Source organism: Phoca vitulina, unplaced genomic scaffold, assembly GCF_004348235.1.
Source record: "Phoca vitulina isolate PV1807 unplaced genomic scaffold, GSC_HSeal_1.0 scaffold32, whole genome shotgun sequence".
Lineage (NCBI taxonomy): Eukaryota > Metazoa > Chordata > Mammalia > Carnivora > Phocidae > Phoca > Phoca vitulina.
In genome coordinates this window covers 5,743,702-5,757,056 of record NW_022589735.1, presented here as the reverse complement: position 1 = coordinate 5,757,056, position 13,355 = coordinate 5,743,702, and the positions used below count along the sequence as shown (strand labels likewise).

Below are 13,355 nucleotides of genomic sequence, written 5' to 3'. Positions count from 1 at the left end.
GGACCGTGCCTGGGCCTGACCACCCTACTCCTGCCCTTCTGGGTCCTGGGGTGGCCCTTGGGGGCACTAACTATCACCGTCCAGGGGGAGGACCTCACCTGAGGTTCCAGGCACTAACCTGAGGTCTGTAGCCAGCAGGTTACCCACCTCACCTACCAGCTGCACACGCATTACAAACTGCTGATTCATGAAGGCTCATGTGGCTTTGGCTGTTTGTACATTCTCTCATCTCCAGCTGTCGGCCAAAACATAATTGTAGCTGTCACTTTGGCAGCGAGATGCTGTGATGTGTCCTAATGCAACTGCCTCGGCTCCACAGCAGTGAGCTTTTAGGAGGTGGGAGGAATCTGCAGCTGCTCCTGTGGAGAGAGCCATTCTGGAAAGTGGTCTGTGTGATGTTCACCCAGGTGCAGCCATGGAGGCGGTGTGAACACCAGAGTAAGGCCCTGCATCAGAACTGGCACTGGCGTGCTTTGGTCTGCAGCTACAGTAATGCGATTCTGATGACATCAATTAATAAGAGAGAGACTGCCACTGAAATGAGGCATTCTGAACAGCTAGGAGAGCTTGGAAACCACCTTTAGACTTCTATGTAAGTTGGACTCTAGCATGCATGGGGTGAATGAGGGGTTAGACAGTAAGGTACACAGTGTAGGGAGATGGTGCCAGAGATATAGCTGGGGCCAGACTGGGAAGCAAGGGACTTGAAGGCCAGGCCATGGAGCTTGGACTTGATCACACAAGCAATAGGGAGCCACTGAAGGACTTAAGGGAGAAAGTGATGTAGTCAGACAGCATTGGGAGTCTGAGCTCGAACATCCCCAAGTAGTGGCAGTAAGAGTAAGACTCTTCCTCTCTACAACAGTGGTATGCTCCTTGGGAGGGTTTCTGAACACCTGGAGCATCGGCCCCTGGATTCAGGAGTGGCTGCGACTTCATGCTTAGTGGGTAAGTGTGGGAAAGGCCAGCATTTGTCTGTTGAGTGTGCAGCAAGCAAGGGGAGGCACAGGGCTCATGCCTTCCTTTGTCCTTGATCCTTCTAGGCCAGAGTTCATTAAGGAGGCACTTGTGTGCAGATGTGGTAAATGCAAGGGATTACAGACACTTATGCCAAAGGTCAGGGGAGCCTCCTGGGGCTGAGAGATGGTCCCGCTGTCTGTGGGTATTGTCTCCCCTACTGTACATACACACTTAGAAAACAGCAGAGACAAATGTCCAAGTTTGGTTGATAGAAGTATTCCTCCTAGAAGGAAGGTTTTACTTTTACAAGAAGTTGTACTTAAATCAATCCCAGCTTATAGGTTGGTTTCATGAAGAGAGAAAAATATGAAGTGTTGGGACCATTGACAATGGGTGAGCCACCCACGGCATTGGAAGCCAAAGCATATCTGGACCATCGTGTAAGTCAGGAGGAAAACAGGATTCAGTTGACAGAAATTTTGTGTCTCCTTCTCAGAAATGCATTGTTGTGCAAGCAGAAGCTTGGCAGTGATTCTCCCTTTCAGCTGCAAGCTAGGGAGGGCAGGATACCTCTCAGACTGTTAGGGGAGGAAAGGCAGGAGGAAGAAATCCCATTCTGGCGTGAGCTTCCATCAGCGTTCGCCAGGTTGGGCTGCCAAGGGGGTGGAGGGAGGAGATGTGGCAGGTGTGGAACAGTGAGGAAGTCCCCTCACCTGGGCAGCTCCTGACACAAGTTGGCTGTGGGTATTGTCTGGAACCCTTTGGCCTATGGGTGGAGCTTGAACCTCATCCTCTTCCCTGAGGGCAGACAGCATGTCATAACCACCTCTGCCTACTCATGGCTGGCTTGTAGCAATATGCCAAGATGTAGTTTTACCCTATTTAGTTTGGTTTTTGCTTTAAAATTTAACATATAATAGGTTTGTAAAAGTTTTTTATTGTCAGAAAAGTGCAAACAACCATATGTACAGCCTCACAAATAATTACACAGTAAATGCTATTTTTTTATATATAAAGAAAAGTACAGAGGGGTGCCTAGGTGGCTTAGTCGGTTAGGTGTCTGACTTCGGCTCAGGTCATGATCTCGAGGTCCTGGGATTGAGTCCTGCGTCCGGGCTCCCTGCTCAGCTCTCCCTCTCCCTCTGCCCCTCCTCCTGCTTGTGCTCAATCTCTCTCTCTCTCAAATAAATAAAATAATCTTTTTTAAAAATATAAAGAAAAGTACAGAAAAAGAAATAAATGACCCTTAAACCTTTGCCTGGACAACTTCCACTGAAATTCTATTAACATGGGGCTGAAACTCAGAACCTTAAGATCAAGAGCCACATGTTCTACCCATTGAGCCAGCCAGGCGCCCCTTCACAATACATTTTATTTTATTTTTTTAAAAAGATTTTATTTATTTATTTGCGAGAGAGAGAGAGCATGTGCATGAGTGGGGGGGCAGGCAAAGGGAGAGAGGGGGAGAAGCAGACTCCCCACTGAGTGGAGAGCCCGACACAGGGCTCAATCTCGGGGTCCCGGGATCATGACCCGAGCCAAAGGCAGACACTTAACCAACTGAACCACCCAGGTGCCCCATGATACATTTTAAAAGAGGATGCAATCATGCCTCTCCTCAGATATAAAATTAATATGTGTCGAAGATTTATTTTAATCCATCAATTAAGCACTAAAATATTACAACCAATTCAAAGGAGAACTCAAAGTATCACCCATAGATATTCAGATAAGGAATGCTGAAGAGATTTTAGAAATGGATGCGAAACTAGTCAATACCCACAAGACAATAGTCAGTTGTGCTCCACCAGGCAGTCTGTATTTCTGTGAACAGGAATTGCTTGCGTTCCTATCAAGCTTCTACAACTTAACTTCCATCTTTAGAGTTGAGAGCTGTCTAGTCAAAGACAACAGAAGGCAGAGAGAACCTAGGTGCGTTGGTTACTCAGGATGCCCACTCAATTTCAACATCTTTCACTGTTGTTCCCTCCACTTGTAATTGGCTCCCTACCTACATCCTTCCTAGGATTTCCTCTACCCACTGCCTCTGCTACCCACTACCAGCTCACCCAACCCCTTGCCCATGTTCCAGGTGATGAGCCAGGACTGGAAGACCAAACTGAGAGAACAAACCATTGCCTGGGCTGAGCCAGCCAAGTGCTCCCAAGGCTCTAACTCTGCTTTTGTGGTGGTGGGCCCTGGAGTTGTGAGCCAGGCCAACTCAGGGTTGGCAGTCACGTTGGGCCTTGTTAAAAAATGGTTAAGGTTTTATGAAAAGGGATCAGATTAGAAAAGCTGAAAGAAAAGACTTGTGGTCCAGCACAAAAGACAAAGTGCTTGTCTAGTTCCAACCGTCTAGTTCCCAGGATGACTTTGTGCATTTGGGTTCTGTGAGAGTCCTCCTTTATGTTGGAGTCAGCTTGGGTGGGTGTCTGTTCCAATAATTCCATACCTAAGAGAATAGCTGACATGCAAGATGTATTATGACTGAGGGGCGGCAGGTAGCGTCTCAATCCTCCCTGTCTGAGGCCATTTCCCACAGAGCTTGTGGTCTGTGTTGGCACCATGGAGCATTATAGCAGCCCCAAAGGTCGGGGACAGAACAGTCCGTGATACAGTGGAAAAGAACAAATACCTGACTCACTTTGCACCCTTGGACCATCACCTCACCTCCTACGAACAAGTTTCTTTTCTCTTTTTTTTAATGTTTATTTATTTAGTAATCTCTATACCCAGTGTGGGGCTCCAACTCATGACCTTGAGATCAAGAGTCACATGCTCTTCTGACTGAGCCAGCCAAGCACCCCACAAACAAGTTTTCTTATCTTAAAAATGGGGGGCAGTGCTCCTTTCTGGCTTGCCTCCCAGGACTGCTATAGGGTTCCAGTGAGAGGGTTGGGTATAAATCTACTGCCAAGGCCAGTCATGTGGTGGGAACTGAGCCCACAGCTCTGGCAAGATGGGAGAGCTCACCCCCTCTGTGCAAAGTGCTTTGGGAGAAGAGGTTTTGTGCAAATGGCCAGTCATGATTAATTGATGGGGAGGCTCTCAGGCAAAGGATCAGATTTCACAGATAAATACACACACACATACACACACACACACAGAGGCACAGTTTGGCTCTCATGAGAAGAAAATGTTCATTCAGGGTAAGACAAGCATATCTAAATGAAGGTTTTGCATACCTTCAACAGGTACCTTCTCACAACCTTCATTCATGAGCACGTACTGAGCACTGTCCCAGGCACTGAGATACTGAGGTAAAGAGTTAGCTCCTGCCGTTACGGTCCTGGGAGGCAGACATACAAAAAGCTTTACCAAGGAGTGTAATAAGCACAGATAGAGGATATACTAGCAGCACCAAGGCGGGGCACCCACCCATGACCCCAGTGGCTTCAAGGATTTTCAGAGCATGTACAGAGTAAAGTCGGGTGTTGCTGGAGTGTTGAGGGAGGTGAGGGGCTGGCTGAAGTGGGCAGTGGGGCCATGGGTCATGTGGGGACTTGGGGCCTCAGAGGGAATTCCATACTTAAGAAAGTAAGTGTTATGGTCAGATATGTACAGATATAGAACAGTCACTGTGGCTGCCCATGGAGCACAGGTTGGAGGGAAACAGACTAGAGGCATAAGGACCCATCAGGAGATGGTTACAGGCATCCAAACAAGAAGCAATGACCTGAGGAAAGGAGTACGGGGAACTGATTCAAGAAATGTTTGGGCCAGGATTTAACCTGAGAAACAAGACAAAGATGACCCTCAGATTTTTAGCAAGGGTGACCGTGCGGGGAGGATGGCACCATCATAGGAGAAAGGAACCACAGGAGGAGAAGCAGGTGGGGGTGGGTGGGGCTGGACAATGTTGACTCAGTTTGAGACATGGTGAGTATGAAAGACCTATGTGCATCCAGGTGGAAGCATCCAAGGGGAAGGTGGATACATAGGTCTAAAACCTAGGGAGCAGTTTGGGCTATGAAGCTGGAGTGACTGTGGGCACAGACAGGTTTATAAGAGTGTGGCAGGGAGGAGAGAGCAGGAGAAGAAGTGGAGGAGGCACCCTTTGGCCCCAAAATGCTCTCCTGCTGAGAAGGAAGGTGGGAGGAAGGGATAAGGGCAAAGAGGGGTGTTTGGAAGCCTCCTTATGGGAAATAGGAGAGAATCTGACCCAGGCCTAGCAACACAGGGTCCCTACTGGCTTTGGAGGTGATACATCTGCATTGGCACAGATCTGTCCTCCTTAGGATTTTCTACAGGACCTAGAAGCCAGGAAAGCACGCTGGATATACTGCCTGGGCTGTGGTCTCGCTAGAAGGTGGTGGCAGAAGGAAGTAAGAGGTGTGGAGCAGAGACAGCTAACTGTTCACCAAAAAACCATCATCCTTTGCCCTTCTATAGAATAGAATTGAGGGTAGGAAGGGGTTTCCCAGCAGAGACTACATTTCCCAATATACACCCCTCCCCTCACATCTGTTGCATCTGAGAGGAGTCCATTGACTTGTTCTTGCCAACAGAATGTCGATCAGGGAAGACGTGTCATTTCCAGCCCAAGATAGTTAAGCAGCAGACATACCATCTTCACCTTTTTTTCTCTTGCCTCCAGATTGAGATCCTCTTAGAAACCACATGTTGGAGGTGGCAGAGCCACAAGGTAGAAGGTTCCTTCTCCCTGACTCACCACTTAGAGGAGAGATACCAACTGAACAGGAACACCTGTTTGGGTTTAATGTGAGCAAGAAATCAACTATATTGTCTGAGCCAGTATACAGTTTGGGATTTGTTTGTTATAGCATCTAGCATTACCTTAATTAATACAGAGCTTAAGAAGATTTTTGGTTGTTCAGATGGTTCTGATGGGGCCAGGCTGGGGAAACAATTGAGGCCTCCAGGGACTTTTTGTTAAAGTCCAAGAGCAGGAGTGGAAAGAGGACTGGAAAAATCTAACAAGTAGGAGGTCAAGGCCTCTGGTAGAATTCGGGAGGCTAAGATTTCAGAGAGACTCTATCCTACTGTGTGGCAAGAGCCCAGTGGGAGAAGGTGAGGAAGAGTAAGCAGATCCAGGAATTGTGATGCTGGGGGTCAGGAATTGTGTTGGCTGGTTAGTCCACTTGGATGTCATAGTCTGTGGTGAAGCAGGACATGGGATAGAGAGGAAGCCTCAGGGGGCTGGCTATTGTCTTGCAACCAGGACACCAGGAAGGAGTGCTTTAGTAAAAAGAAAAGACTGGCAGGACTGCCATACCTCAGTCCTGTGCCATGGCTGACTGGACCTGAGCAGGGCATCTCGTCACTGCTTAGGATTTGCTCACTAGGCCACCTGAGATGCACACCTGAAAGCTGGCCCATGAAAGGAACACCTGTAAATGCTGAGCTAGGCTCATTCCATCCAGAATCAGCCTGAGTGCTAACTTCAGTTGGTAGAGCAGCTTGGCACTCTCCAAAGTGCTTATTTACATATCCTTTTGAACCTCATGGACATCCCAGAAACACCCATATGAAGACAGTGTCTCTCTGTACCAGGTAGAGTCACCAAAATGTTCAGTGAGATCCCTCAAGGTGGGGTAGAGCCAGGATCTCCTGATCCTTGGCCTGTGGTTCTGTGAAATTCCTTTTACAGACATTTACAGAAATTCCTTTTACAGACATTTGTAGACATTAACTGCCCATCATTTTAGGAAGATTTAGGCCCCGACATGCCATTGGCAGCAGGCATGACTGAGACGGTCTCCAAAGGCACTTCCAGCTAGCAATTCTTAGAAGAGTTTCTAAATGAATGGTGCCAAAACAGGAGTAGGTATAGGAGCGGCAGAATGCTAAAAATAATAGTTGTGGAAATAAGAGCAGTTTATTTCTCTTTAAAAAAAAAGGCTGAGGGGCACCTAGGTGGCTCAGTGAATGAGCATCTGCGTCTTGGTTTTGGCTCAGGTCATGATCTCAAGGTCCTGGGATCTGGGATCAAGCCCTGCATCGGGCTCCCTACACAGCAGGGAATCTGCTTGTCTCCCTCTCCCTCTGCCCCTCCCATTGCATGCACTCTCTCTCAAACAAATAAATCTTAAAAAAAAAAGTTTGAGGGGTGCCTGGGTGGCTCAGTCATTAAGCGTCTGCCTTCGGCTCAGGTCATGATCCCAGGGTCCTGGGATCGAGCCCCGCATCGGGCTCCCTGCTCTGCAGGAAGCCTGCTTCTCCCTCTCCCACTCCCCCCACTTGTGTTCCCTCTCTCGCTGTGTCTCTCTCTGTCAAATAAATAAGTAAAATCTTAAAAAAAAAAAAGTCTGAGGTAGATCAAGGGTCAAGGGTTGCTATGGCCTTCCACAATTTCAGAGGCTAAGTCTCCTCTTTGTTGCTGTCCTGTATTGTTCCGTAACAAATCACTTCAAAAGTCAGTGGCTTTAAACAACAATAAACATTTATTATCTCACACTTTCTGTGCGTCAGGAATTCAGGAGTAACTTAGCGGGGCGCTTCTGGCTTGAGAATCATGAGATTGCAGTCAGGATATCAGATGGAGCTCTGGTCATTTGAAAGCTTGACTGCGACTGCAGGTTGGTTCCAGCTGTTGACAATAAGCCTTTAGCTTCTCACCACCAGTCATCCTCCATAGGGTTGCTTGAGTGTGCTTACAGCATGGCAGCTGGCTTCTACACACCTAGAGCAAATGATTCAAAAAGGAGTAAGACAGGGGTGCCTGCGTGGTGCAGTGGGTTAAGCGTCCAACCCTTGGTTTCGGTTCAGGTTGTGATCTGGGGGTTGTGGGATCAAGCCCTGCATCAGACTCAGCACTGACCACAGAGTTGGCTGAAGTTTCTATCTCCCTCTCCCTTTGCCCCTCCCCCTCCTCCCCACCCCACCCCCGCTTATACTTTCTTTCTCTCTCTCAAATAAATAAATAAATCATTAAAAAAAAAGGAAGACAGAAGCTGCAATGTCTTTTACGATGTAGTTTCAGAAGTCACACTGCCATTGCTGCAACATCCTATTGGTTATACAGGTCAGCCCTATTTAATATGGAACGAAACTAAGCAAAGACATGAATACAGAAGTTGAGAGTCACTGGAGGCCACCTTGGAAGTTGGGCTGCTGCATCTGCTGTCCTCAAAGTGTGACTTCAGTCTCATGTTTCAAGATGGCTGCTCTAACTCCAGCTATCACATCACCAAAGGTCTTTAGCTCTTTAGCTAGCACGAAGAAGGTAGAAAGGAAGAAGCCATGCCTTTTCCCTTCAGGATACTTTTCAGAAGTTGGATACACCATCATACTTATATCTCATCAATCAAAACTTAGCCACATAGCTGGAAAGGAGGCTAGGAAATTTTGTATCTGTGTATCTATCTATCTATCTATATTTATTTACTTACTTACTTACTTATTTATTTATTAAGTAGGCTCTGTGCCCAACTTGGGGCTTAAACTCACGATCCCAAGATCAAGAGTCTCATGCTCTACCAACTGAGCCAGTCAGACACTCCCAGTATTTATTTTTGATGGTCATGTGCTCAGATATTGGGGGGCAGTTGGCAGTTGGCAGTCTCTGCCACACTAGCAATGTTCCTGTATGTATTTCAAAGGATGGGGTGGGGGGGAGCATAGAGACCATCCCTACCTTGGGTTATTGACCTAGCTAAGGACTCGTGACCTATCTTGTCTGGTAAATAATTGTGTGTGTGTGTGTGTGTGTGTGTGTGTTTCAGCCATGGGGGAGGAGTGCAGATTAGTGTTTTACCCTGTAATTAGTGAATCTCAATGTAAAAAGAAAATAGTCCTTAGAAGAACTCAGGAGACAAATGAGCATTAAAAACAGACCTAGTCCTAAAACCTAGTCAAGGGTGGTCCCCAGAATGAAGATGATCCAGAAAATAAGAACATTATCACCGGAGGCATCGTGAGGGCAGCCTCATTCTGCACTCAGACCTGCAGGTTTAAATAAATTCTAGGCAGCCCGATTTACTGATCCAAATGCAGAAGCACAGATGGGCAACTCTACCAGCTGTGTTTTTAAAAGATCATATGATTCTTGATCAATGAACCGAAGAGACCAAATGCAGACATGTTTAAAGCTGAGCTGCAGATTTGCCCAAAGACCTCTTAGAGACCAGAGCCAGGGCTTGAGCAGCCAGCTGGGTGCTGACTCAAGATGGGGTGAGGGAATAGGGAGGGTGATGAGCCATCAGACAGCCAGAGAATTCTGAGGCCTGAGAGGTCCACAGAAAAGCTGCCCTGGCAGAAGTAGGGCAAGACTCTGACTTGGCCAAGTGGCCGGTGACAGGAAGCACTGTTGTCCTAGAGGAATGCAAAGTCTGAAGCAAGAAGCCTGGGGCTGAAGCACCCAAGAGGACAACTGGTACTGCTAAGGCCCTTCTGACAGGGGCTGGCTTTCTCCTTGCTACACAGCCTGCCTGGGCAGTAGGTCCTTATCCAGAGGGTGAAAGAGGTAGACTGAGGACTCTGAGGTCCTTGCTCCATGAGGGTGGATAGGGGTTTCCTACCTTTCTGGCTGGTCTCACATGACCCGCCCATGGCCCAAGCTGGAGGACATACCTGGGTCCTGAGTCCCCACCTGGCCATCTCCCGATGAGGTTGGCAGGACACCCTAGGGAGACAACATACTTGGGCCGCAACCCATGTTCTTTATTGCATGTGGGTTGTCAGTCATCACCATAATGTTGTTGTCCAAGGGTCAGTTTCCAGAACAGGGAGGGGATCACCAAAGTTCCCAGCCTTCCCCACTCTGCTTTGGCCTGAGTCCCAAGTTCAGCAAGAACTTGGGGGACCTCTACTGGCTCCTAGTTTGAGGACCCTTTCAAGAGAGACACCTCCAGGAATGGCCAACATTAGGCTCCAACCTTGGGCAGGTTCCTGGAGGCCAAGGGTGGGCTGGTGAGGGGGGTTAAAGCATCTTAAAGTGGACTTGAATTGGCTTGGGATATCTGGGACTGTTCATCATGGCTCTGTTGCACCAGTGATTAATGAGCTCAATGGGGCAGACACTAGGCTACCCCCTGGGGACACAGAGCAGAGGAAGCTTCATATGACATCACTCCAGACACATAAATAAAGCAAAACAGAGGAGGGTGTAATGTGCAGTGATGGGTACAAGTACAAGATACAGAAATAATGGTGGAGGGGAGTGTGCTAGCAGAGCCGTCAAGGAAACCTTCACAGAAAAGGTGATACCTGCAAGAAAGAACTGGAGTTCCTCAGCTGACAGTGGGGCCAGGTGAGGAAGACCATCCAGGTGGAAGGAACAGCAGCCCCCAGAGCTCTGAATTTGAAACCGCCTGTGGTAGAAGAAGAGAATTTCCTTGCCTTTGTGTGTACCATACTCTGAAGTTTCTGGGCCCTTTCAGGGTACACTGTGGACTTGATCTCTTCCACTAAGCCACTGAAAGGAACGAGACAGAAGATGCTCCCTTTCTTCAGGATTTGTTGGCTTTTCTTTCATCTTTGAGTCCTCAGTACCTGGTCATGACAATGGAGGTACCATAATGAGGAAGGAGAGAATGCTTTTCTGATCTTGGAGAATCTACCTCAAACCCAGTCCTTTTCTATGTTAAGTCTCCAGGTGACCTTCGATGGCCCCTTAGGCATGACTGTCCCCAGTAGCCTCTGATGGGGCAGGAGGTAGGGCTGGGAGGTGTACTGGGTGGGGCATTCTGGTCTCCCCTCCTTGGTGTCAGACCTAGTCTGTCTCTCTGGGATCCTTTGGAGCCCCCAGCATTGCTGAAGTACCCATCCTGCCTCTTGCAGGTGGCCCTGAAGTATGAGAAGCATCATCTGGCTGAGGCTGGCACATCCTCATCTCTTATTTTGTGGTGTACCAGCTAGCTTTTCCTCCAGGACCCAGGAAAATGTGATATGCGGGAGAATCACCAGGTGACCCAAAACCAAACAGTTGCTCTGCAGTTCTTCTATGAAGTCAGAAAGAACTAGAGGCCCCAAGAGGTCCAGTGGGCACCATCTCCTTCCTAGGTCAAGGTGGGAAAGTGGAACGGAAACAGAGCCATGCTGGGATGCTCCCCTGTCTCCAGCTCCAGGTGGACCAGGAACCTCAGGCACAGAGCTACCAGTGCCCAGTGAGGCTATGGGAGGATTTTCAGTGCAGGTAGAGGGTGGGCCCTCTCCTAAGTATCAAGGTCCTGGCCAGCCCAGCTCATTCATTCACATGCCTCTTTCCCCTGATTATTGTTCTTCTCACTGGGATGTACAAATAGTCTCCTGGCAGCCTTGGTCTTTCTCTCACCTTTGCCAGCTCCAACCCCAAGGCCTAGCTCAGATTACATCCCTCTGGCTCAGAAATGCCTTAATTACAAACTCCTGGGTCTGGCATTCAAAGCCCTACCCACTACAGTACTAACTCACCCCTCACCCTGGATCTTGCCTTTATCTGGTCCAGATACCCCCTTGTTGCTGCTGATCTCCTGGCCCAGCTCCAGTGCTGTGTCACCTATCAAGTCTTCCTTGTCACCCTCTGCCCTCTGAACCTATGGCCTAAGGGATGGAGCTTTTTACTAGATTTGCATCTTTAATTACAGGAGTGATACATGCTTGTAAAAACATTCCCACATTATAGACACGTACACAGTAAAATGAGTGTGTGTCATTCCGACTCTCCTTTCCCTAGAACTGGCCCCAGTTAACAGTCAGGCAGGCACTTGGGTACCCATTTTACCCAGCAGGAGATGGGCCCTTAGGGGCCTTCCATAACCACTTGACGATGGTGGCAGGGTGGGGGCGGGGATGAGCAGAACTGACCAAAGGTTTCAGAGGTGGTGATTTGGGTTGATGATGAAAGAAAATCTTCAAGATCGCCCTTGATTTCTTTCAAAGAACAGAGCCCCAGGGAGGCATTTCTAGTTCATATGGGAATATCTATTCTATTCACCCAAGAACCAGAAACTCAAGTTCAAAGGCATCCAGGCTTCTGGAGAATCCTCTTGGCCTAGCACCACTCCCACTACAAGCCCAGGCTGAGCTGAACTGGAAGTCTGACTGTGGTTTTTTACAACTGCCTAGGTGTACAAACCTCAGGGCTTTGTCCCAACAGCCAAGGGGAGTCAAAGAAAAGTTTTCAGAAGAAGAGTAACATTTTATTTTATTTTATTTATTTTATTTTATTTTTTTAAGATTTTATTTATTTATTTATCAGAGAGAGAGCGAGAGCACAAGCAAGGGGAGTGGCAGGCAGAGAGAGAAGCAGGCTCCCAACTGAGCAGGGAGCCCGATGCGGGGCTTGATCCCAGGACCCTGGGATCATGACCCGAGCCGAAGGCAGACGCTTAACTGACTGAGCCACCCAGGCACCCCAAGAGTAACATTTTATTTATTTATTTATTTTAAGATTTTATTTATTTATTTGACAGAGAGAGAGACAGTGAGAGAGGGAACACAAGCAGGGGGAGTGGGAGAGGGAGAAGCAGGCTCCCTGCCGAGCAGGGAGCCCGATGCAGGGCTCGATCTCAGGACCCTGGGATCATGACCTGAGCCAAAGGCAGATGCTTAATGACTGAGCCACCCAGGTGCACCAAGAGTAACATTTTTTTTTTTAAAGATCTTATTTATTTATTCATGAGAGACAGAGAGAGAGAGAGGCAGAGGGAGAAGCAGGCTCCCAAGGAGCAGGGAGCCCGATGCGGGACTCGATCCCAGGACCCTGAGATCATGACCTGAGCCAAAGGCAGACGCTTAACCATCTGAGCCACCCAGGCGCCCAAGAGTAACATTTTAGACACAGATCATGAGCTGGAGGTGATAAGTTTGGAGGAAGTGAATGCCTTTGAGTGAACAATAATGTTGGCCTGGACTTGGGCAGACACAGTGGGGTATGAGAAGAGGGATAATATAACACAGCAGATGAGGGTGAGCGACAGGAAGGAGACTAGCTCTGGTGCTATGGATATGGGTTTCAGATCAACAGTTCCATTTAGCAAAAAGTTGTTGACTGGATTGGACTCAGAGTGTGAGGACCTGGGCGTCCCTACACCCTTTCATAGGTAAAGAATTGAAGGAAATGATAAACCCCAATCTGGCCATCTAGATGACTAGAGAGAACTAGCCAATCAGTGCAGACCTGACTGGGCACCCAGATCTTGATTCAGGCATATCAGGTACACACAGAGGCTCCTAGACACCATAATCTTGAAGCAGACATTCCAGGTACACAGCTGACCACTTCCAGCCAACCCAATACCCCCAGTCAATCAGCAACACTCAGAAACTTTGCTTTTTGAATACAGAACACAGATAATACATTACCTACTCCATTTCTCCCCCTCCCCCAATGCTGAGCCTAGATTCTGTGCTGGAATTGTTTCTCTGCTTGGCTGTAAAACTTTTCCACTCAGCACTCAATCTTTAGTCTCTCATCCTAACTCAAGCCAGGGACTCCCACCAGCTCCCACAAA

General features: G+C 48.2%; 1 protein-coding gene across 1 annotated transcript in view; it reads left to right on the top strand.

The window, feature by feature from the left end:
• The first annotated feature begins 293 nt into the window (after positions 1-293).
• The window catches only part of JADE2 (jade family PHD finger 2), a 112,003-nt gene continuing 98,941 nt past the window's right edge, over positions 294-13,355 (top strand). The window contains exons 1-2 of the mRNA XM_032425142.1: positions 294-592; positions 866-948. The gene's annotated coding sequence lies outside the window, so the exon portion shown is untranslated. The remainder of the gene's footprint in view (positions 593-865; positions 949-13,355) is intronic.